The 24510-nt window shown below is 42.7% G+C and overlaps 1 long non-coding RNA gene across 2 annotated transcripts in view; it reads right to left on the reverse strand.

Annotated features, from left to right (window-relative positions):
• LOC128342460 (uncharacterized) overlaps positions 1–24510 on the reverse strand; it is a 238098-nt gene that overhangs the window by 151416 nt on the left and 62172 nt on the right. For both annotated transcript variants that reach the window (XR_008314991.1, XR_008314992.1), the window contains exons 2-3: positions 13658–13758; positions 10072–10141 (exon numbers count right to left, since the gene is read on the reverse strand). This is a non-coding gene — a long non-coding RNA (uncharacterized LOC128342460). The remainder of the gene's footprint in view (positions 1–10071; positions 10142–13657; positions 13759–24510) is intronic.

The raw sequence follows: 24510 nt of genomic DNA on the forward strand, positions 1-24510 counted from the left end.
TGCTGGGTACTGTTGTTTCTGAGGTGTTCTGAGTGTAGATTCTCTGGTAGCATATGAGATTTTCTACAACAAACAATGAATCCGCTCTCATATGCCACCAGAGAATCTACACTCAAAACATCTCAGAAACCAATACCCCATGGGTTAGCAACCCATGGAGGTGGTTGGCACCCTATGTGCTCTACACCACCACTCGCTCTGGGCCACCCTGGTGCCCCCCCAAGTGCAGTTATGGGGCTGCTGAAATCTCCATTATTCCCTATGGGGAAGAACTTTAAATACACGTAAACTCCATTAAATCTTTAAAAATCAGCCCTCTGCCCAATTCCTTTGAAATAATTCTGGCAGCTTCCTTGCCACCACTGGGCACTACCACACACCCTAACCTGCTCTGGGTCACCCCTTTCCCCCCCAACATGAAGCTATACTTTTGTTAAAACCTCCATTCTTCCCTATGGAAAAAAACCTTAAACTTCAAAAATTCACCAAAAACCTGCCCTTTGCCCAATTCCTCTGAAATTTGGGTGGTAGTTTCTACCTCTTGGGCACTACCACCCCCACCCACTAGTTTTTCCCCAGGGCCATTTTTTAAAATCCAAAACGTTTCATATTCAGATTTTGCAATTTCACACAAAGAACAAAATTGAGGTGTTTTGGATTGGCTGATTTCAAACAAAGAACAAAATGGGGGTGTTTCGGATTCAGGCCAAAAACAAAACGGGGGTGGGGGGGGAAACACAACCCTAACCATTACAACTATGGGCTTATCCCAATTAGTTTCTGGACCAACTCATATTGCTGGCCACACACTCAATTTGGTCTTTTGTTTAGATCAGGGGGGTGTTCCGTGGGTGGGGGATCCGGTTGTTTCCCCATTGTCATGGACAGACCACTACCTGGTTAAGGTTGGTCTCACAGCTACAAGTTTGAAACCTACTCTGGGAGTTTGTAGCCTACTCTGGGAAGAGCAGAAACAGATTCAGGAGGTGAGCAAGCTTTTCTAAACAGAACAACATCAAGCCTTTTCCCCTTCAAAATAACTAACAGGATGAGGGGAGATTTTGAGGGGCTGGTTTCTCTCTAAGGGAGAAATCCTAGTCTGTGTGTTTGTTATTTGCTAGGGCTAGCACTGGGGGCCCTGTGGCATTCAGTTGTTGTTTTCTCCTTCCCTGGAGGGGGTGAAGTCAGCTAGGACTGTGGGAGGACCCACATTCCTGGGCTCATAGCAAACCCCTGCTAACTTGGCAAAGAGGCACCTTTTAACATGGTGATTCTCTTTATTTAGCAGGGAAAGAGTAACTGTCCCTATTCACCCCCAGCACAGTACCTCCAGTGACTGTTGTTGGTGTCTTATCTGATGTTTCTTTTTAGATTATGAGCCCTTTGGGGATAGGGATTCATCTTATTTATTGGTTATTCCTCTGTGTAAACTGCCCAGAGCCATTTTTGGAAGGGCGGTGTAGAAATTGAATTATTATTATTATTATTATTATTATTATTATTATTATTATTATTATTATTATTATTTTACACAGTCAGACAGGTGTTATTGACTGGTTTGTTTTATCCAGACATTGAGTCCTTCCCAAGGACCTGGGATGCCAGAATTTTATTGTCAATGTTGTTGCTGTTGTTATAAATATCGTCGCAGAATATAGGCTGTTCCCAGTAAAGCTGCTTTTTGTAATTGGCTGGTGGTGATTTCTGTGGCTCCTATGGTGTTGAGGTGCTCTTCAAGGTCTTTTGGAACTGCACCCAGGGCGCCAATTACCACTGGGATTATTTTGGTCTTTTTCTGCCACAGCCTTTCAATTTCTATTTGTAGATCTTTGTATTTGGTGATTTTTTCTTTTTCTTTGTCTTCTATTCTGCTATCCCCTGGTATTGCTATGTCGATTATTTTGCCTTGTTTTTCTTTCTTCTCAACTACAGTTATATCTGGTGTATTGTGTGGCAGATGTTTGTCTGTTTGTAGTCGGAAGTCCCATTATATTTTCACATCTTCATTTTCTTCAACTTTTTCAATTTTGTGGTCCCACCAATTTTTGGCAAAGGTAGCTTATATTTTTTGCAGATGTTCCAGTGTATCATCCCTGCTACTTTGTCATGCCTTTGTTTGTATTCAGTCTGTGCAATCTTTGTACAACAGCTGATTAGGTGGTCAACGGTTTCATCTGCTTCTTTAAAAAGGCGGCACTTGCTGTTTGTGGTTGATTTTTCGACTTTTGCTCTTATTGCATTTGTTCTTAGTGCCTGTTCTTGCACAGCTAGTATTAAACCCTCTGTTTCTTTCTTCAAGTTGCCATTCTTAAGCCATTTCCAGGTATTGGTGATATCTGATTTTCCACTTATATTGTGCAAATATTATTATATATTAATATATAATATATATTAATATATATTATTATATTAATATATAATAATATATAATATATTTAATTTTATTATTATTATTGTTATTATGAATAAGAATAAGAATAAGAATAATTCCTATGAGTCATATTCCTGTGTCTCAGTTTGAAGCCTACTCTCTCAAACAGAATAGCAGACAGAGCATCAGGGCACTGGAGTTTTGCGAGAGTTTAGCGGGAAGTGTGCAGTGACCCTGAAACAAGTCCATGTGATCACAAGGAAACTAGTGCAGAAGAGAAGGTAAGTACTAATCCCTCCCTCATATTCTTGAGAAAGGCAGTTTGGACAGTTAAATAGCTGACAAATACAGCCGAGACCTATCTTTCTAATAAACTATTTCTAAATACTGTAAACAGCCAACAAAAACAGTTATGATGATAGGAAGTTCGCAAAGGAGGGGGCATTTCCCAGTGTATTGCACAGAGTGTCACATGCATGACTATTTGCTCCATGGGCAGAAGTCATGGGGGTGTGCTTAGTGCAAGGAGCTCCTGGCTCTCAGGAAACAAGTTCGTTCCCTCAAGACCAAGGTGGCAGATCTGGAGAAGCTCAGAAAGACAGAGAGGCATGAGGACGAGACCTTCAGGGATGTGGTAGAGGAATCCCACTCCAAGGCTGATAGGTCCTCTGCTGACAGGGAGAATGAAGGTCTCGGAGAAGGAGGACATCAGTCTGAAGAAGAGGGAAATGCTCCTTTAGAAGGGACCCCTTCCATGGATGATGAGCCCATTTCCTCCCGCACAGGGGATACTCCTCCGGAGGGTGGGGGCCTCCTTGTAGTGGGTGATTCAGTCATTAGATGTATAACGAGATGAGTTTGTGACCTGCGTGTTGACCGCAAGGTGACTTGCCTGCCTGGTGGGAAGGTTGCGGACATCACACAGCTTCTAGATAGGCAGTGCTGGGGAGGAGACAGCTGTCATGTCTGGGGAGGAGACAGCTGTCACTTTAAGGCACCATAGGACAAAACCTGGCAAATTTTTGAGCATTCATAATGGTGAAAGATTTCAGCATGACTCACACCAAAAACTGTTCCTCTATCGCCTCAGGACTCAAATTCACAGCAGCTTCTGAACCTGGAGCTTTGTGGATTCAGGGCCAAACTGGATTTTTGGTGGCAGAGCCAAATCTTGAAAACACAGGCCAGCACAGAATTGTTGTGTGTTTTTTTTAAAGAGCAGGGGAAGGTATTATCTGGATGGAACAAGTGGCAGATGGGGGTGTCCTTCGGCCTCCTGCCACACTCTCAGAACTGGGTTCCTGGCCAAACATCTCATATGGCCCACAGAGTGACTGTACACTGTCTCCACTTTCAACCTCAACGTATTTATTTTAAGATCAGGATAGACCCCATACCTATGGAACTGCACACACACACACACACACACACACACACACACACACACACACACCGCTCTCTCCATGAGATTGGGCCAATCAAATTATACACATGTGAGAATTATACACATGTGAGCTCTATTCTGATGATGTACATCTGCATGCAAGAGCAAGAGGGGAGTTGCCTCCCTGGGTTCAGAACTGGATTAGATTTCTATTTACATATTTTATTTATGTATTTATTTGTATGTATATACTTCCCTCCCCCAACCCTGGAAAAGTTCCTGTAGTTCCTGTAGATGCCTATGATTCTGACCTTAAAATGAACATGCATAGGTGGGCACAGGAATTCCTGCCATGATCCCCTACCCTCTCTGCACAAATGTGTTACCCATTAATGATTGCCTCAAAATGGCTATTGTGTACTGGCACAGAGCTTTAGCCAGAGGAGAGAGATGCAGAAAGCAGCAAGTGCCCACACATCTATCCACTCACCCATGAGGGCAGAATAGGTCATGTGATAAGCCCTAGAAAACCTTGAGGACAGGCCAGTTTCTATGGCCTGAGCAACAAAGGAACTCTGCTTGCTGTTCACTGACATTGATCATGCCCTGTGCCTCACCCATATCTGTTATCAGCCAATGCCTTGTCCACCCTTTGGAAATGTAGAAACAGTACACCATGCATGTTGTTAATGTTGTTGTTGTTATGCTGTGTATCATCAAGGTTTTTTTCCAGGGCCCTCTTAGGAATGACTGCACTATAGTTCCTACTCTACAATTATGAACTCCCTTACCCTTGAGTTTCATCACTTTTTCTCTTTTGGAAGCAAGTGCTAGGATCTACATTTTGTTCCCTTCCTTAACCCTCAATTACAGGATGAAATGCAAGCAAAATGCAGTGATCGCCACAATTTTTCAAGTATTTTTGGCAAACAACAAAAACAACAACATGAGAGCCATTTCCCACTGTGCTGACCTCATAGGAAACATAGGAAACTGCCATATACTGAGTCAGACCATTGGTCTATCTAGCTCAGTATTGTCTTCACAGACTGGCAGCGGCTTCTCCAAGGTTGCAGGCAGGAATTTCTCTCAGCCCTGTCTTGGAGACGCCAGGGAGGGAACTTAGAGCCTTGTTCTCTTCCCAGAGTGGCTCCATCCCCTGAGGGGAATCTCTTGCAGTGCTCACACATCAAGTCTCCCATTCATATGCAACCAGGGCAGACCCTGCTTAGCTATGGAGACAAGTCATGCTTGCTACCACAAGACCAGCTCTCCTCTCATACCTCCATACAGTACTGCACTTTCTTAGTGCTGGGAGGACTTTTTAAGAGAAACAGAGCCCTCTCTTAAGAGCTCTATGGGGACAGTGCTGTGAAGGTCTTCATTTCCCTGCACTCTATGCACCCCTTCCAAGATGGTGCAGGGGCTCAAGAGGGCTCTGCTTCTCTTAAAGGAGCCCCCCTGGCACTGGACAAAGCACAGCACTTAGTTCAATAGGTATGGTCACCTCTGCATCATACTAGGGGGACTGTGCAGAGTATTCAGCTTCAGCTGAAGTTTCACACAGGTCTAATGAGCAATTAGTCAGAGGACCAGACTTAGGGTTGACGGCGGCCACTACTGGCCCCCGGGCCTTACAATGAAGAACACTGAAATATTGGGTGGAAGGGAAATGGGAGGGGGAGTTCACGGCACAGAGAGTAACAGTCACTGCATCCATGATCTTAAGAATTATTTAGCAGATGGCAATAAAAATGTTTTGCGGATGAATCAAATCTACACAATCAAAACAAGTTTCGCTTTCTTGAAGGTCAGAAAAGGGCTGCCCAGAAAGGGGGAGAGGGGGAAAACATTGGAACAATATCCCCCAGAACTCTCAGTTCAGGACTTGAGTTACAGCCATTACTCTCTAAAACCACCCACACAGTATAAGTCACCATCATGTCCTTCGCACGTCCACGAATGAGTAATCACATGTTTTGACTGCAAATCTCTGTTGTTTTGACTGTGTAAAGGTACTGTCATAATGCTGAGTGACTGATGCACCAATCAGAACAAGCAGAAAACAACTCTTTTTTCCTTGTTATGGCTAACAAGGATCATGAGCCATGGGCAACATTCTGTTGGTACTCATGGCTCATGATCGTTTCTGAAAGCCAGAAAGAAAAGTTTCTTTGGGGCAAATATGTTGTTTTCAATGAATTTTGCTTGTCATGGTCAGAATCCTAGTGTTGACCCTGGAGACAACAAAATCAGAGGGTCGATGCATCTAACAGATTTGTTAGGCTGTCGATCATGAAAGCCACCACTTGAACTCTGGTGCACTCTCTGGTAACCTCAAGGCATGACTAATGCGCTCTTTGTGAAGCTGCCTTTGTATGTGGTTTGGAAACTTCAGTTGGTCCAAAATGCTGTGGCTAGATTGGTCTCCAAAGTTTTTCAGAGATACCATATTATGCCTGTTTTAAAACAATTCATTGGTTGCCAACAGGTTTCTGGGCAAAAATACAAAGTGCTGGTAATTACCTTTAAAGCTCTAAATGGCTTAGGACCAGGTTACCTGGGAGAGCGCCTTTTTCTGCATGATCCCCACCACTCATAAAGGTCACCACTCATAAAGGTCAATCGAGATGATGCCACTAGCTCATCTGGTGGCAACTTGGGAGTGAGCCTTCTCTGTAGTCGCTCCTGGAATGTGGAATGTGCTCCCTATAGATATCTATAGCTTAGCATCTTTGTCAGCCTTTAAAATAGTCCTTAAGACACATTTTAGCCTGACTTTTAGTAATCTTTGAATGTTTTAAATTGTTTTAACTCATTTTAATGATTTGTTTTAGTGTATTTTTATTGTATTTATGGTGGTAAACCACCTAATGCCTTTGGATTCAGGCGGTATATAAATCAAATAAATAAATATAAATAAATAAACTGGAAAAGTTCCTTTGGGGTGGGCAGGGGGAGCAGAGAAGCAACAAAGAGGAGAGGGTGCTTATTCACTGCCCACTGTTTGTCTGCTATCCAAGTTTCAACTCTTAAATTGCCTGGAAAGGAAATGCCATTGGTGGTTGGTGAAATGACTAGCAGGGACAGGGTTAGGCAATCCTGCTGTAATATTTTGCATAACTGTGCTGAGAGATGGAAAATTGTAATCAATATATAATTATTATTTACAGTCTAGCTTAAACACATGGTGATTATTGTGATCTTTGGTATATTGCTTTATGTTTACAGTTATGATTATCCCTATAATAATTTGCATAATATATGATACATTGTTTTTATTATTCGAGTCTAAAAAAGAGCTTATCTTGAAATACATAAGGTAAAGACAAGACTTCTAAATAGTTGAAGGAAATAATTGAGAATCAGTTTTACAGCACCTTTGCTATTTCCCACCTCCACCGCTTTTTCCTTTTAGTTCACTGGTGCCATGTTATCGCCCCTCCACTTTTCTTTTAAGCATCTCTCCACATTCCTCAGTTTCTTCTGTTGGCAACTGACCATTCCTGTCTTGCATGTGTATCTGTTCTAAACTAATTCCACACCTTGCATCCTCAAGTACTCCATCTCCACCACCACCATGATACCCTGTAGAGAAATATTTGTTCAGAGCCAAGAGAACACTGTTTTGGAGTTCATGAATACCAGGGTTCAAATCATTGATGTACACTCTTATACTAAGAGTGTAAAAATAGATGTTTCCACTCTTAAGGCTAAGGGCAAAAAACACCAACTTCACATATATGCTGATGGGATCTGAGCTGTTGGTGACTGACCAGGAGGGAGATCTTGGAGGACAGCTCACTGAAAGTGTCGTCTCAGTGCGTGGCAGCTGTGAAAAAGGCTAATTCCATGTGAGGAATCATTAGGAAGGGGATTGAAAATAAAAATGCTAATATTATAATGTCCTTATACAAATCTATTGTGCGGCCATATCTGGAGTACTTCATACAGCTTTGGTCACCGTATCTCAAGAAGGATATTGTAGAACTGGAAAAGGTACAGAAGAGGGCAACCAAAATGATCGGGCACCTGGAACACCTTCCTTTTGAGGCTAGGCTACAGCATCCGGGGCTCTTTACCTTGGAAAAGAGGAGACTAATGGGAGACATATCGAGGTGTATAAAATTATGCATGGAGTGGAGAGGGTGGATAGAGAGAAATCTTTCTCCCGCTCTCACAACACTAGAACCAGGGGTCACCCCATGAAACTGAAGGTCAGGAAATGTAGGACCGACAAGAGGAATTACTTTTTCACATAGCGCATAATTAATCTATAGAATTCCTTGCCATGGGATGTGGTGATGGCCACCAGCTTGGATGGCTTTAAAAGGGGCTTAGACAGATTCGTGGTGAACAGGTCTATCAATAGCTACTAGTCTGGTTCCTGTGGGCCATCTCCAGCCTCAGAGGCATGATGCCTCTCAATATCAGTTGCAGGGGACCAGCAGCAGGAGAGAGGGCATGCACATGCCTCTTGCCTGTGGGGTCTCCAGAGGCATCTGATGGGCCACTGTGTGAAACAGGATGCTGGACTAGATGGGCCTTGTGCCTAATCCAGGAGGGCTGTTCTTATGTTCTTATGGGCATATGTCTTTTGAGGGAAATGGGACAACTGGGGCAATGAGGAGAACAGAGAAAGGTGTTTATGAAAAGCTGTGATTGAGATATGCACACTGGAAACAGGCTTTTCCATAATATATATTTTTAAACCCATATGATAAAACCTCCGTACAGCAACATGTCCTGTCTTTGCTGATAATGTTTTGCAAGCACATACATTATTAATTTAATTGGAAGAAAAATGGCAGTAGAATTAAATTTGACTTGAGATTTTCCAGCCTCTCTTAGGTTCATGGTCTTAGATCAAAGCAGTACCATGTAGCATTTCTGAACATTTAAATATCATGAAGACAGCACTCTTCGAACTCATTACATGAGGGATAATTCAGTAACCATTTACACTGGGATTATTCTGTATACTTCAAAGAAGCTACACCAGTGTATCATCCCTTTAATGGTCACATCAAATTAATAGAGCTAAATAATTTGTACTCCATTGATACAAGTTAGGGAGAAAGGATGGAACTCTGATACTAAACGAGATTTTTTCACTTCCACTATTTTCTGTTCAGGGAAACAGCAATACAATAGGAACTTTCGTTACTAGTAACTAATGAAAGCATATCAAACTCCAGGCAGGCAGCCACAAAGGAAATGTACATAAATTTGGATCCTGGGACATGTGCTGCCATCATATCTGATCATCTGCTGTTGGGTCTGCTTTAATTGCAAGCAGACCCAAATTAGACATAATGTTAATCATGTTGTTTGCCCTTGTGTGTTATTGTGTGTGTGTGCATAAATAGGAGAGATGGGAGGCCCTGATTCAATGCAGAACCCACAGCATGAGGAAAGCAGATATAGAGCCTTTCCTTCCTGTTGGGCTCCTGACCCAGTTTGGGAGCCCTGTGGGTGTTACTGTGAAGGAAGTAGTCCTGTACCAAAATGTCTGCTCCCTGGTTCTTTTTGGTGTGATTGTCTTCCCAGTCATCTGAAAAAGGGTTGTCAGTCTGACAGAGCACAGTAATTTGTTACTTCTGAACAAATCTCAGAGAGTTGCACAGTTATGAAAATACAAAGGCAAAAAATTGCAGAAAATCATACAACTATATAGAATGGAAAATGGGTTTGTATCACTTTTATGAAAGTCAAAATGGCCCATGGCAGCTGTGCAAAAGACTAACGAAGGTACAATGGCTGTCTTGTTTGCCTCCTCAAAATGCTGCATTTCTAAATCAAGTGCCATGTTTTTTCTGATTGAGAATCAGCATGTTCAGTGTCGAAGACAAGCTGTTATTGCTTGTATTGTTGATATTTTAATGAGAGAAATCTGCTTTTTAATCTAACAAATTGAGACATGTTGGCATTTTATAAACTACATGTTGGTTTAATGGATTGGATCCTAGCATTCAGAGGAATGCCATTCCATTGGAAGCTCCTTCCGTGTATGGAAGGAGATCTGCATTCATCCATGGCTTCTTTCACAAGCATAACTCTCTTTCCATTCACAAAAGGAACTTCTGATAATGGAGTACCATTCCATCCAATACTAAGACCATCCTAGTTGTCTATGAAGGTGTACATGTCTGTTGAATGAATGAATGAATGAATGGTTTATTTCGGCCATTTGATCAGAATTACACAAAATCCCAATAAAGAAAAACAAAAGAGAAAAGTCACTTTAAATCCATAACTCAGTTAAAGATTTAACTAATAGTAATACCACCATTAAAATTATACATTAAACTGATACCTGCTTCCGGCGGACTTTCCCAGCTATCGAACAAAATTTGGCAACAAAGAAATTTCATCAGATGTGTCAGCTAAAAGCAAATTAAGATAAAAATTATCTGAACAGATTGGAAATTCTTTTATGAGGGCTAACAGATAGTAATCTTCAATGTCCTTATAAAAATTACAATATAGCAGTATGTGCGCTGTTGTTTCTATAGTCCCACTGGTACAAGGGCAAAATCTCTCAGCATTAGGTCTTTTTATTGTACCTCCCTTCTAGTACGGCCATTTGAAGTACATTGAGACAAGCTAGTGTTAGAGCTTTGCAGTACTTGGGCATAGTTATTATACTAAGATATCTAGCTGGTTTATTATTGACACCTTGGTTTCCCAAGATAATGCCTCTGGGAATGCGACTAAGTTCTATCTGCTTCTCCATATCTAATACACACTGCTTAACTAACGCCTTGGCTTTTGAAAACGCCATAGATTTTAAATAACCCTGGGACAGACCATGGTACAACAACTTCTTTTCCTCAGCTTGTTTCCAATAAGATTGAAAAACATCTGTGAGTACCAGCGCTACCAAACCAGAAGGATTGAAATTTCTTTTTAACCATAGATCAAAGATGCTTAGCCATTGCCATGTCTCAGTTTTGGAAATCCTTCCCTCCAGACGAAGTGCCATATTGGGCACATACTGTGGTGCCTAAAAGATACTCCATAAAAATTTTGATTGAAGGACTTCAATATTGAAGAATATTACATGGAACCAAGAAGACAAGGATTGTAGAATAGAACAATATCGGACCTCTGAAAATACATAAGCATTCATATGTATTCAGTACTTGGTTTGGGCCCCTTTTGCAGCAATTACTGCCTCAATGCGGCGTGGCATGGATGCTATCAGCCTGTGGCACTGATGAGGTGTTATGGAAGACCAGGATGCTTCATTAGCGGCCTTCAGCTCTTCTGCATTGTTTGGTCTCATGTCTCTCATCCTTCTCTTGGCAATGCCCCATAGATTCTCTATGGGGTCAGGTCAGGCGAGTTTGCTGGCCAATCAAGCACAGTACACTGTATACTTTTCGGAGGTCCGATATTGTTCTATTCTACAATCCTTGTCTTCTTGGTTCCATGTAATATTCTAATTTTCTGGGATTGTGGATTTGGGGTTTTCATGAGCTGTATGCCATGATCATCACAATTATAACAAATTAAGGCTTGACTTATCTCGCTTTGCATGTAATGCATCTGTCTCATATATCAGTTTCACCTTTTAATTTGCATTACTGAAATTAATGGACTTTTGCACGATATTCTAATTTTCCGAGTTTCACCTGTAGATCTCTGAGCATTTAGCACTACATAATTTAGGTGAACATTTCTGCTGCCTGATGCTTCTAAAACTATGCCTAGATATTTAAAGCAAATAACCTGTTCAATTTTATGATTATTTATCTTCCAATGTCTTCCTTTTGGAGAACACCAGTACCTTGGTCTTATCATAAATGATTTCTAAATCATGATCCTTGCAAAATGAGGAAAGGGCATTTAAAGAGCATCTGAGTCCAATTGATGTTTGATAAAGAAGAGCAACATCATCCGCATATAGTAATCTTGACACATGTCTATCAGCTAATTTAGGTGGATGATGATTAGGATTATTTACATACGTAACAAGGGGATTAATATACAAATTAAAATGAGTTGGAGCTAAAATATAACCTTGCCTTACTCCTCTTTTGACTGGAATTTTTTCTGTAAGTTGGCCTTGCCTACTACATTGGACCTTTAAACAAGTATCCTCATATATCTTGTATAACAGTAAGAGAAGGTGACAGTCAATTGTAGAATGCATCAGTTTTTGCCATAATTTTTCTCTGGAGATTGAATCAAAGCTGTTTCTGAAATCAACAAAGACCACATAGAAAGCTTTATTTGGCGTTGTTGCATATTTTCAGCCAAGTGTTGGAGTATCAGGGCTCGATCCACTATGGAATGGCCAGATCTAAAACCAGCCTGTTCATCTGCTAGTATGTTTTCCCCTTCTGTCCAATACATTAATTTCTCATGAAGATGTTTAGCATAAATTTTACTAACCACACTAGGTAAATTGATAGGATGATAGTTTGCAGGCAAGTCTCATCTGCCCTTCTTATAAAGTGGAATAATTAGCGCTATACCCCAATCTTTTGGAACAGATGCAGTAGCATCTATAGCCAAAAAAAGTGAGGCAAGTACAGGAGTCCACCAATCACGGTTCTCTAAAATCAATTCAATTGTAATCAGATCAGTTCCTGGGGCTTTGCCTACTTTGAAATGATGTACTGAAGTTGTTACTTCAGTAGTTGATACTGCAGGCCACTCAGGTAAAAAGCCCACATCCAATTTTGTAATGTATTCTTCAGACTCAACCGCAGAAAATAAGACACAGAAGTAGTTTTTTCATACTTTAGGAGAAATAAGATGTGCAGGATGGGATGGACAATATAAGGACTGACTTTTCACAAGGCGCCAAAATAATGACGAATTATTGGTACATGCCGCATAAATCAATGGTTGCCAAGTGGCTTTGGCAGCTTTCCTCATTTTCATTTTAAGCAGAATCTTGTATTCTCTTTTTTGGACAATAAGATTCTGAGGAGGGAAGGTGTTTGAACCATCTCTATAGGTCTGATAACTCTGAATAAGTTTTCTTTTTGCCTCTTTGCTTTCCTGGTCAAACCAGGACTTAAGTGCATGTCTGTTTTGTTATATATACCCCATACGGAGGGCAATCTGTGTCCTGAAATGTGTGAGACTTTTGAATACATCTCTTTCTTTCATCCCAAATAAATTTGTTCCTGCACCATTTAATGGGTATTCTTGTGCTGTTATAGTTTTGAACATCAGTTAGGAAAGTGGGAGTGACCATCAACTTGGATAATAATAATACTTAACATCTGTATAGTATTTTGTGATTGTGCAGGATTGTTCACATGTATTGTCTTGATGCAATTCTTACAAGAAGCTTGTACAATAAGTATTACTAGCCGACCCCTCACAGAGCATCTGTGCGGCGCTTTGGGGCCAGCTGTTTCCCCCTCCCTCTTCCTCCTGCCCCGGTCTCTCCTCTCTTCCCCTTCCCTCCGGCCCCACGCTCTCCAGCCCTCCTCCCCTCCCATTCCTCCCCACACACAGAGCTGCAGTGGGCGGCCAAGAAGGGCCCCACTACCACCGTTTTTTCTCCCTCCCATCTGCTTGCCGCCGTGGCTTTTCTCTCCCCCCGCCCTCCCGCCTCTGCTGCCTTTCTCTCTCCCCGCCCACTGCCCACCGCCACCTTTCTCTCCCCCCACCCACTGCCCACCGCCACCTTTCTCTCCTCCCTCCTCTGATGGCCGGCCGGCACTTTCTTCCCCCTCTCCTCCTCAGTCCTCACTTCAGAACTCTTGCAGTGTGTCACAAGAGTTCCGCCACCAAATCCTGGACACGCATGTCCCAAGAGAATTAAATATCTAGATTATCCCCATATTGCAGCTGGGGCTGAAAAGCAATGGGCTTGCCTAAGGCCACCTCCTAGTGAGGATGCTAGAGAATTCCTGATTCACAGCTCAGTCTCTTACCTCTTACATCAACTGTCATCAGTGCTAGAAGTTTCACTTCTTCACAGATCCTTAGCACATTGTAAGCAAGCAACAATTGTCCACTGCTAAACTCCTCTGTTCTGAAAAGTGATTTATTACAGTCAGATATAGGTGCAGGCTAAAGAGTTAATTTTATTGATAGGCATTCCATAAGCAAAACAAGTCATTTGTGCACCAAAAGCCTTTACAAAGATCAATTTTTATTTTAAATAGATGATATGACAAGCAGTTCTAACGTTCCTAAAAGAGCGGAGGAGGATTTTTTAATTTTAATTTTTATTTATTTTTGGTCTTCATTTCTTAAATTGATACATTTATTGGATTTTTGACTTAGGTGCTCAAACAGAAACGTCTGATTTAGTATACTTTTATGAATGTGGCTGCATTAAAGAGAAAGATACATTATGAAACCATACCCAGGAATATAGTACTCTAGCTCAAACAGTACTTTTTATATATCCAAGGAATTCATTTGCAGAGAAAATGCCATGAATATCATCAACACTGGCACAGTCTTAGGAAACAAAAACATTAAAAGGACTGGAGTATTTATTCTACAGATTTTTGTTTTATAAAATGAAGGAAATCTTCCAATCTGCTGTTGCGATTTGATTTCCATTTGACTCACTGGAGATAAAGGTAGGTGAATTACTCACAGAAAATAATAATGTCACTGCAGTGCATATGGTTCAAATTCATGCATTTAGAAGCGATTTACCTCAGCGGAGTTGTGCATTAAACCATTCTGCTGAAAGGACTTTTCAAATCTTATTTCTGCCTGTACCTCCCAGGTAAAATTGGGACCTCTCCAACTCCTTCCCAGAACCCTGCTCTTAAACTACCTCTAGAGGGTACAATCCTAGAGAGAATATAGAATCCAAACAGATTCTCCTAGCTGTGGCAGATTTGGCATTCTACTTCAAATGGATTGGGGTCAGCCCTTACAGCACAAAGGGTTCACTTTCATTGGGTTATGTACATATAGAGCTGCTAAAGGTATATATCTCAAGTTCATGGTCAGCTTTCCTTGCCTTTATGGGGCATGCTGGCTGACAGTGTGAGGACATTTCTAGGAAGTGCAAAGCCAATGTATACCCAGAGACCTACTGCTCTGATGACTTTGCTCTACTTTTAACAAAATAGTGGTAATTACATAATAATGGCTGACATCCAGATTAGGATTCCAAGGAGGAAGCTAGAGCAGTATCCTCACAAAGAGAGGCTGCTCTTAACTTAGCCAGAGGCTTCTGAAGCAGTAGAACACATATACACAGGGAGCGGGGTGATTTATACTAATCACTCCCCATAAGTGTTCTTTCCCTTCCAGCTATATGTCCCTGGAGGCTGTGTGACCCTCAGAGACATATTCCTGGAAGGCAAAGAGCATTTACAGAGGCAGGGGAGATCTGTGAAAATTGTTGCCCCCTCTCCCTGCTGGTTCAAATCCCCGCTGGTATGTTCCCCAGACTATGGGAAACACCTGTATTGGGCAGCAGTGATATAGGAAGATGCTGAAATGCATAATTTCATTCTGCATGGGAGATGGCAATGGTAAAGTCCTTCTGTAGTCTACCAAAGAAAACCACATGGCTCTGTGGTTGCCAGGAGTCAGCACCGACTCAACGGCACAACTTTACTTTACTCCCTGCATACACACTCTGCTGCTGAGAAAGAGTCTTTCTGCCACATTTGTTTTTCAGCCAATGTCAATTAAATTATTCCTCTTTTTTCACACAAATTTGTTTTAAATTCCACAGCAACCCAAATCATGCCCAACTATAATCAAACCCAAATGTTACCCGTGCAGCTAACACCACTGTGCTACTGAAGATGAACTATAATCTCAATTTTTCTAATTGTTAATTATTCTAATTTTAAAAGCAGCACAGTAGGAGTATAGACTCCAAAAATTATGTGTTCCCTTCAGACTCTGAAAGCTGAGAATACTAAAAATAGTGGCTGACATCCAGATTAAGTTAGTCAGTAATACTACTTGCAAGTTACTCGAAAGGATGACTAAATTCCAACAGGACTTCCTCTAGTAACTTTAGTCACGACGACAGCCTCACACTAAACACCTGGATAACTACAGGCAGCAAAACGACCTGCTAAACTCAACATGGGACTAGTACAGAAAATTTATTTATTTATTCATTCAATTTCTATACCACCCTTCCAAAAATGGCTCAGGGCAGTTTACAAAGAGAAATAATAAATAAATAAGATGGATCCCTGTCCCCAAAGGGCTCACAATCGAAAAAGAAACATAAGACAGACACCAGCAACAGTCACTGGAGGTACTGTGCTGGGGGTGGATAGGGCCAGTTATTCTCCCCCTGCTAAATAAAGAGAATCACCACATTAAAAGGTGCCTCACATTACAATGTTATAACACTTTATTGGCCTCAATTTGAATCCATGAATTGCATCACAGATGTCTAGGAACCTCCAGTTTCAGGACAGGGATGTCCCTTCCTCTTCCTGGTCTGCCAAGGTCACATCCCAGCAAGCTCTGTAGCGCCCGCATTGTCAGACTGTAGTCAAGGCATCAGCACATCAAGTCAGCAGCAGCTAAAATTGGCCATGATCTTAAAGGGGGCGAGTGTGATTGTGCCTTTTTGGAATGGCCCACCAGCCTTTGGCATGGAAAGGGCCATGCCATGCTAGCCCTTAATCCCTTTAAATATCATGCCATGCCAGAGCTTCTTCTGACAGCAATTGCACTGCCTCCATCCTAAGAGCCCCAAAACAATATTGTCTCGCACATGCACAATTTCGGGGGGGGGAGCCTTGGTGGGGCACTATTTTCCTGTTATTCAGGAAAAGGAAGGGAACATGATGACTTCTTAGGAGGGGGAATGTATATGAGGAAGAACAAATGATCCTGCGGGGGGGTGGGCGTCTGGCCAGCTGTGACCAAGGATGCTCTTGTGAGGGCTCAGGGTGAAGCAAAGCAGTCTATGCAGTCCAAAGCAGTCCCGGCAAAGCAGTCCATGAAGACCAAACCACACTACCACTCCCCTGGAGACTTGCCCTCAGTCTACTGGGGTGAACTTTGGGGTCAAACACCCATGGTCTTCCACTGGACTGTGTACTCATGAATTGAGCAAACCCAACAAAGGGGACCCCACTTGTGCGGGCCCTTCCACTATCTCTGGTTAATGAAAGAACCTTTGCACTGCAATCCCCTTCTCCCCGGGGAAGCTTTGCACAGGTCTGAAGGAGATTTTGACCCTCCATGTGTCAGAGCCTAGCCACATGTGTGGACAGGGAAAAGACTGGGTGCGGGGACAGATCTTTACTCTCAATCAAAATCCCTGGGTTAATACCAGCATTGTGCCATATACAGATCTCTTGCCACAGGGAATCACAGGAGAGGGAAGCCCAAGTTTCGAGCAACCCCAGGAGAGCAGGGTTGCCATTTGGGGGCACAAGCAAGGGTGGACATGTCCAAACGGGTGGACAGGCTGGCAGAGAGCACACTTTGACAGCTTCCTGGTGGCATTCACCAAGACAGGGAGAGTTGCCGGCAGGATACCGATCCCCACTACTAGCTTTTATAGAGGAACCTGGCTCAGTAGTATCTGGTTGGGCATCTCCCATGGCCTGACACTCTCATGAAAGAGTGATCCCTAGGAGAAGGGGAATTGTTGTTGCACATTATTAGCAATTTTGCCTGACACCCCTTTCCCCACAAATGGTTCTTCTCATGAGTTGTGTGGGGGTGACCCCATGGCCTTACACGCTCATGAGTGAGCAGTCCACTCTGGATCAATATCTGTCATAATCGCATCTGATGAATCACCCCTTTCACTGGGGTAATGCTGATCCTGCTGCTCAGCACTTCTCATGAGTAAGCCTAGGGACTGCACAGGTACCCCCAAGAGGAAGGGACTGGGCACCCCTTGCCCAACATCACTGTACAAAAAATAGACCTTGGCCATTAAAGAATCCTTGGCTGGGACTGCCTTTTAAACCCGACCCTGGGTATTCCCATCCTCCAATATATTTCCATCCCTGCACTCTAATGGGGTGCCCTGCATCTGTATCTACCTGGAGTGTTTGTGAACATATATCATTGTCACTACGTTATCAAGGTGCAAGGCACTTTGTGCCCGTCCTGTTATCCCATCCCCTTTCCTTCCTGCTCCCCAGGATTGGGGGAGAAAGGGACAGAGTGGGAAGAGCGAATGCCCCTGTGTGACTTTGCCATTTGACAGGCTGAAAACCTTTGGCTGGGACTTGGTGGCATCCCTGTTACCAGGCAACTGGATAGGAGACTGGAGGGGCGGGGCGAGTACTCAGAGAGGTGGCCAGTGAGAAGCACCACAAGCATGAAGTTATCACAATCTTGGGCAGGTTTGCACCACTGTCTCTATGATTGCACTTCCAGAAACTACATGGAACTGCAGTTATGGTGCCATCCATGTTTGGATATAATGCTGCAGCAGCCAAACCTCAGGTTTTGGCAGCAAAAGCTTACTGCAAACCATAGGTTTAAAGTGGCGTTTAAAAGTGACCGCAGGTCACTTTGGGTTCAAAATTGCAGTTGCACGAATTCAGGTATAATGGAGTTCCAACTGTTTAACTCTGGTTTTGCGTTATGTCCAAATGCAGCCATTGTGTGTGTCCCTTTACCAGTGGAAGCCAATGATGTGCATCAGGAGCATGGAAATGTACATTTTATGAAGAAATCATGAAACAGGTAATGAAATCTTACAGGTTACCAAAAAAGAGGGAAAGGATTTGACACTGGGATGCCATTTTAGGAGGCAGCCCAATTTTGTGTGATTATTCAGAGAGGAGCTTCTGACTATCTAACTGTGTCCTAAAGATGAAGAGTGGGAAGCAAAGATAACTCAGTTGGTGCTATGCAGATATTTTTTAATGGCTGTTGATGCAACTCCTCCTGGGCAGACCACTGCATAGTCATGCTTGGACCTTTAGCTGCCATTATCTGAAGTTTGAACTGGTGAGGAATGTTCTGCAGAATGGAGGAGGAGTTGTTGTTGTTTATTCAATTTCTATACCGCCCTTTACACAGATAAATAAGATGGAACCCTATCCCCAAAGGGCTCACAATCTAAAAAGCAACATAAGATAGACACCAGCAACAGTCACTGGAGGTACTGTGCTGGGGGTGGATAGAGCCAGTTACTCTCCCCCTGCTCAACAAAGAGAATCACCACATTGAAAGGTGCCTCTTTGCCAAGTTAGCAGGGATGGGTTCATGGGAATTTTTGGAGTTGGATGAGCACTGATAGAAAAGCAAAGACCAAGCTAGGAAATGGGTCCACCTGGAGAGGTTTATTACCTTTTGTTGTAGGAGTCATGGACAAAATATGAAGGTGATAGTTTAGGGTAGAATTGTTGCTTCCAACCTGTAGCAGTCCCAAGATTAAAATAAAACTTAACTCTTGTCTGCACAAAATGTTGGTGTTCTGCAAATTGAAACCAGGATACTAAATCCCCTTTTCAAGCTGGGACACTTTTAATGAGACTAAATGGCTCCACCAAATCCCAGGTTGTGCAGATAAGATTTGCAATAAATGTGGCGGGGGGGGGGGCACAGAGTAAGACCACAATCTAGCCAAGTCCTATAAGGTAAAATAAGCTAGTTTTATGCTGTCATACTGATCCCCAAGAACAGGCAGAAAGAGTACTGACACCACAGACCCATTAATGTGTTTTGACATGAGCTTGAGGACGCATAACAAACATCCAAGATATATCCAAGAACATTACATATAGTAGCATGTTTGGGAGTGGATGTAAATATGCTTACTTTTTATTAACAAGCTTCTGTTAGATTTATGGAATACCTCTGAACTAATTCCATCTAGATTAAATCAATTTGAAATAAAAATGTGCTTCATATTTTCTCATTACCTAGTAACTAGCAGATCTAAAGAAAAGCTGATCTAAGGAAAAGCTATCTGACAATTTAAGGGAAACATAAAACACAAAACTGGATATAGAAGGAGATATATTGACAGACATGAGAGCCTCCTTTAGCACTCAAGCTGATTAATTGGCAATAAACGACGTCATAAAACCATGTTATGTTCAGAATTTGTCTTAAGAACATTAAAGTAGAAAGTTATCTGAAAAGAAGATACCTGAAGCAAAACCAAAAAAAAAAAACCCAAACCATTCAAAAACACTAAAAAGCTATTACTCCACTGGCAGATTTAAATAACAAGCTTAGGTATTTGAGATACATTACAAATAGTAGTGAGTCATTTAATCCTTTATGGACTTGATTAAAAGCATTAACACGTTACAGAATAGTACTTTTATTAATTGCAGAAGTGCCAGCAGTATAGTTATTAACTGCCTGAATTTGATTTCTCTTAACACACCCCTCCAGACTCCTGTTCATAGGAATACATATACCTATCATTTTAATGAATAGTCCAAAAAGCAAGTGTATATGTCATGTATTTATAATTATTGCAATAACTAAAGTAAAACAAAATTTCCCATAATTTTATAATACTTTTTATTATATATTAGCCATTTTAATCACTGATATGGTACAATCATTCAGCAATATTTAAAATGATCTATGATCATTTCCATTCTTAATAGCACTTTCTGAAAGAGCCATAATTGCTATTCATTCTTTAAATAAAACTGCACAAGAACAGTTTTCTTAAGTGGAAAGCTGAAGAAGAGCTCTCAAAATACAGTTCAGACAGTCATGCAAAAATGAAGGCCTTTTTGGTTTATTCCTGAAAACATGTAAGCAGCCTAAACTTTAAAAACTTTCAGAACAGATTTTCGGAATACCTATTTTTTAGACTTTTCTATAATAAATTGTGCAGATCCTCCATTATTTGGCTACAATAACTATGCAGCCAGTCTAGTCTCCCAAAAATATTCTGCGATTGCTTGTGATTCATTACCATCTGAAACCTAGAGTCACAGTACTTTTTAAATAATTTGTAGCATTTCCACAGGAGTAGCCATTTAGCAACACTCCAGTGGCCTTCATCTATCGCTAATAACTAGGCTTGTGCATTTCAATTTGGCCACAAAACATTTTGTGTCCGAAAATGGCATTTTCTACAACCCCCACCCACTCTTTTGGCCACATAAACCATTTTAAAATCCAAATTAATTCAGGTTCAGGTTCGGATTAATTTGGATCCAAATCAAAATTGGGGTGTTTTGGAAGGCTTATTTTTGGACAAAATCCAAATCGGGGGTGTTTTGGATTCAGTCTGAATCGAAGCACAGAAAATACAAAATGCACAACCCTACTTATAACTCTTACACAAAGGGGGGACAAATGTCCCTGGCTCTGAGGGGGGGGGCTCACTAGCTGAGTCAGAGCTTCCTCTTGCACCTCTCTGAAGACAACAGTGTGGGCAGGGGCCCATCTTAATGTTTTGTCCCAAGGCCCACTCCAATCTTGCTATATTAATCTGTTGCAGGGGGCAGGTGGGGGGACAGAGTCCTGTGAATCTGTTAACAAATGTATTGCAGAATAAGCTTTCATGAACTGGAGTAGACTTCAACAGATGCATGAAGTGCTATGCTCAGTGTTAACAGTGATGTCAAATGCAAGAGGCTGCACTAGGAAATGCAAGAGGCCTAAGCCCTGCCCAGGCATTCACTGTTAGTGCACAGCAACCGAGGCATCAAATGGTAACATAGTCATGTCCCTGGTTCATCGCATACCATTGGCTGCCCTCCCTTCTCCCGACATTCCGCACTTGTCTACAGAGGCAAGCACTTACTAGGGGTGTGCACGGAACCGCCAACTGCGGTCCGGCACTGGGGTGGGGGGTACCTTTAAGAGCGGCAGGAGGGTTTACTTACCCCTCCTGCCGCTTCCCGCTCTCGCGCCGTAATTCTAAGAGGAATTGGGGCGGCAGGACACCTCCCTGCTGCCCCTTTCCCGACGTTGCTTGTAAAAATTCCCAGGCGTCCTTTGCACGTGCACGCACACGTCACAGAGACGAGTGCGCGCACGTCTCTGTGACGTGCGCGCACGCGCGCAAAGGACGCCTGGGAATTTTTACAAGCAACGTCGGGAAAGGGGCAGCAGGGAGGTGTCCTGCCGCCCCAATTCCTCTTAGAATTACGGCGCGAGAGCGGGAAGCGGCGGGAGGGGTAAGTAAACCCTCCTGCCGCTCTTAAAGGTACCCCCCCACCCAAACCGGACCGCCCATGTCTGGACCGGTCCGGACCAGTCCGGAGGCTTTTTCAATGGCCTCCAGACCGGTCCGGGCCCATCCCTAGCACTTACTGCAGGAGAGATCTTCCCTGGACAGCCAGAGTTCTTAATCACGGGGAGGATCTCTGTGCTTCCAGTACTTGCCTTGGCAGACAAGTGCTGAATGTGAAGGAAATGGGGGGGGGGGCTAGTCACAAAGCACATTGTGGCTAGCTGGCAATCTCCCACCCTCCACCACTGGACATGTTCATTTGGCAACTCTAGTTTGTGACAATTCTGTGTAAAGCTTAGAAGTATATAAGAGGAGCATGGTGACAATTCACAATTGTAATCAGTGGAAGTAGCATCCGCATATATCATGTTGGAGGATGAGCCCCTGATGGTCCAGGGCTAACATTATTAGGCCCTGCAATGTTATATGGAGAAGTTATATGTAGGATTGTGCATGTCAGTAAAATTCCACTTCAGAATTCCCAGCCCCCACAACAAGCTAGCAGTCCCTCATAGGGCCACTGCCACAGTTAGGAGAAGGGCCTTTAAAAGCCACTCAGCACTGGCGTGGGGAAAGTTGGGTGACTGTCATGATTCTTGGGAGTTTCTGGGGGGCAGGCAGGGAGTGATGAAGGAAAAGCTGGGCACTCATGTAGGGCAACTGGGAACCACAGAGATGCCTCGCTCCTGTCATGAGAGTTCAGAGGAAGGCAGCCATTTTAGGCTAAAATTACTTTATAGTGTTACAGGAAGAGGCAAGTTCAACCAGGAGCAGAATGAGGCTGGCGGTAGCCTGTGTGCAGCCTCCACCATGGTCTGCTGGCCCACCGGGCCCGCATCTGATGTCAGATGCAGGGGCGTGGTCTTCCTTCCAAATGGGGCTGCACAGCCCCGTTTGGAAAGGAGATCAGCCTGTGTTGCATTGGGCAGCTTGGGTCAGAGTGACTCTCCCTGCCTTAATGGCAGAGAGAGCCGTTCCGGCCCCACTGCCAATGTAGCGCGGGCTGATCTCTCTCCTAAACAGGGCTGTGCAGTCCCATTTGGGAGGGAGATCAATCGGCCCCACTGCATTGGCAGTGAAACCAGGAGCAGCTCTCCCTGCCTTTAAGGCAGGGAGAGTCACTCCAGCTGCACTGCCAACGCAGCATGGACCAATTTCAACTCCAAATAGGGCTGAGTGACCCCGTTTGTGACTGAAATAACTCCCCCACATCTGACATCAGATGCGGGGGGCATGTCTTGGCCGCGCCCATGGCCCCTGATTGGTGGTGGCCCAGGTTCTTTGAACCCGTTCGCCCAATGGTGGCTCTGCCTTCTTCTTCAACAAGAAGTACAGGCAGGAAGTAGGAAGGGACTCTGCCTCCAAATTCCAGTTAGGATCACTACTAGCAAATGCTAGTGCCACCTACTGGACATATTATAACAACATTTCAACACAGTTCCTCCCAAGCTTCTTCCCATAAGCATAATAGTTTCAAATATTACAATGTAAACTCATAGGTGTAATGGATTCAGATATCAAAATGTAAAATTATTATTTATAACAGGGTTGATTTATCATGAAATTTGCACAGGTCTGCTGCAAGTCTAGTAGGCAAGGGTATGGTAATTAAAGGCTCTTTTCATTGAATTAGTCTATTCTTTCTACAATCACCACAAGACAAGACCTCAGTCTTTAATCAAGTCCCATGGATTTTGATGGGGTTTAAAACTGCTAAGCAAGTGTGCTCTGCACTGAAGTTCTAGATCATTAGAACAAAGGTAATGTTGTAGTATACATGTCCATGAGGTCTAGAATATGCCTGCTAAGTCTATGAGACTTACATCAGGACCTAAAATTGACACTTTCAAAGTATAGCCCTAGAAAGGCAATTATTCCTTCTCAGTCAAGAGACTACTTCTGGTTTTCATCTTTTCATCTTAATTGGCCCTTCATCTCCTTTTAATGCCTTGGAGCATTAGCAGTTTCAGATAGCTGACCTTGAACTGATGATCTCAGTCATTTCCATCAGACATTCCTGCTCTTTCCTTTTCTTTTTTGTGACTGTGAACACTGTGGAGTCCGATTAAATAAAATCTTACTTCAAAAATTGATTGAATACCTGGTTCTATACACTGCATTCAAATTTAGTTTTGAAAAGCACGGTCTTGATTGATGTTGACCATTTAGCTTTATAGATTTCTTAATGTAAAATCAAACTAAAAATACATTTTTCCCTCAAAGTACTTCTGTATAACTCAAAGTTTGTGCATTCTAGATTTTATCACCGACGTGTCTACATTTCCATTTACTTTATTATTTTGAGGTTATGTTAATGCATGAATATAATATGTGGGGAATTTTATAAAGACAGTTGCCACTTTGGAGGAATGGACAGAATGACATCAGACTCAAATGAGTAGTGCAGATTGGCACTAGATTTCCTAAGAAGCCTATGCAAAATGTACACATAAAAGACTAGAAAGTTGGCTTGCCATTTCTTCCTCCCCACTGACACATGTATGGTGAAATTGGGAACAGGACATTAGCTCATACACTTCCCTCTGCCACATACGTTCCTGGACCATGAAATCAGAGAGTTATTTGAATGTGTATTCTCTCATGGAGGGGTGTAGCTATAATTGAGTGGATGGATTCAAAGAACCTGGGGCCCCC

The sequence above is a fragment of the Hemicordylus capensis genome, chromosome 1 (genome assembly GCF_027244095.1).
Source record: "Hemicordylus capensis ecotype Gifberg chromosome 1, rHemCap1.1.pri, whole genome shotgun sequence".
NCBI lineage: Eukaryota > Metazoa > Chordata > Lepidosauria > Squamata > Cordylidae > Hemicordylus > Hemicordylus capensis.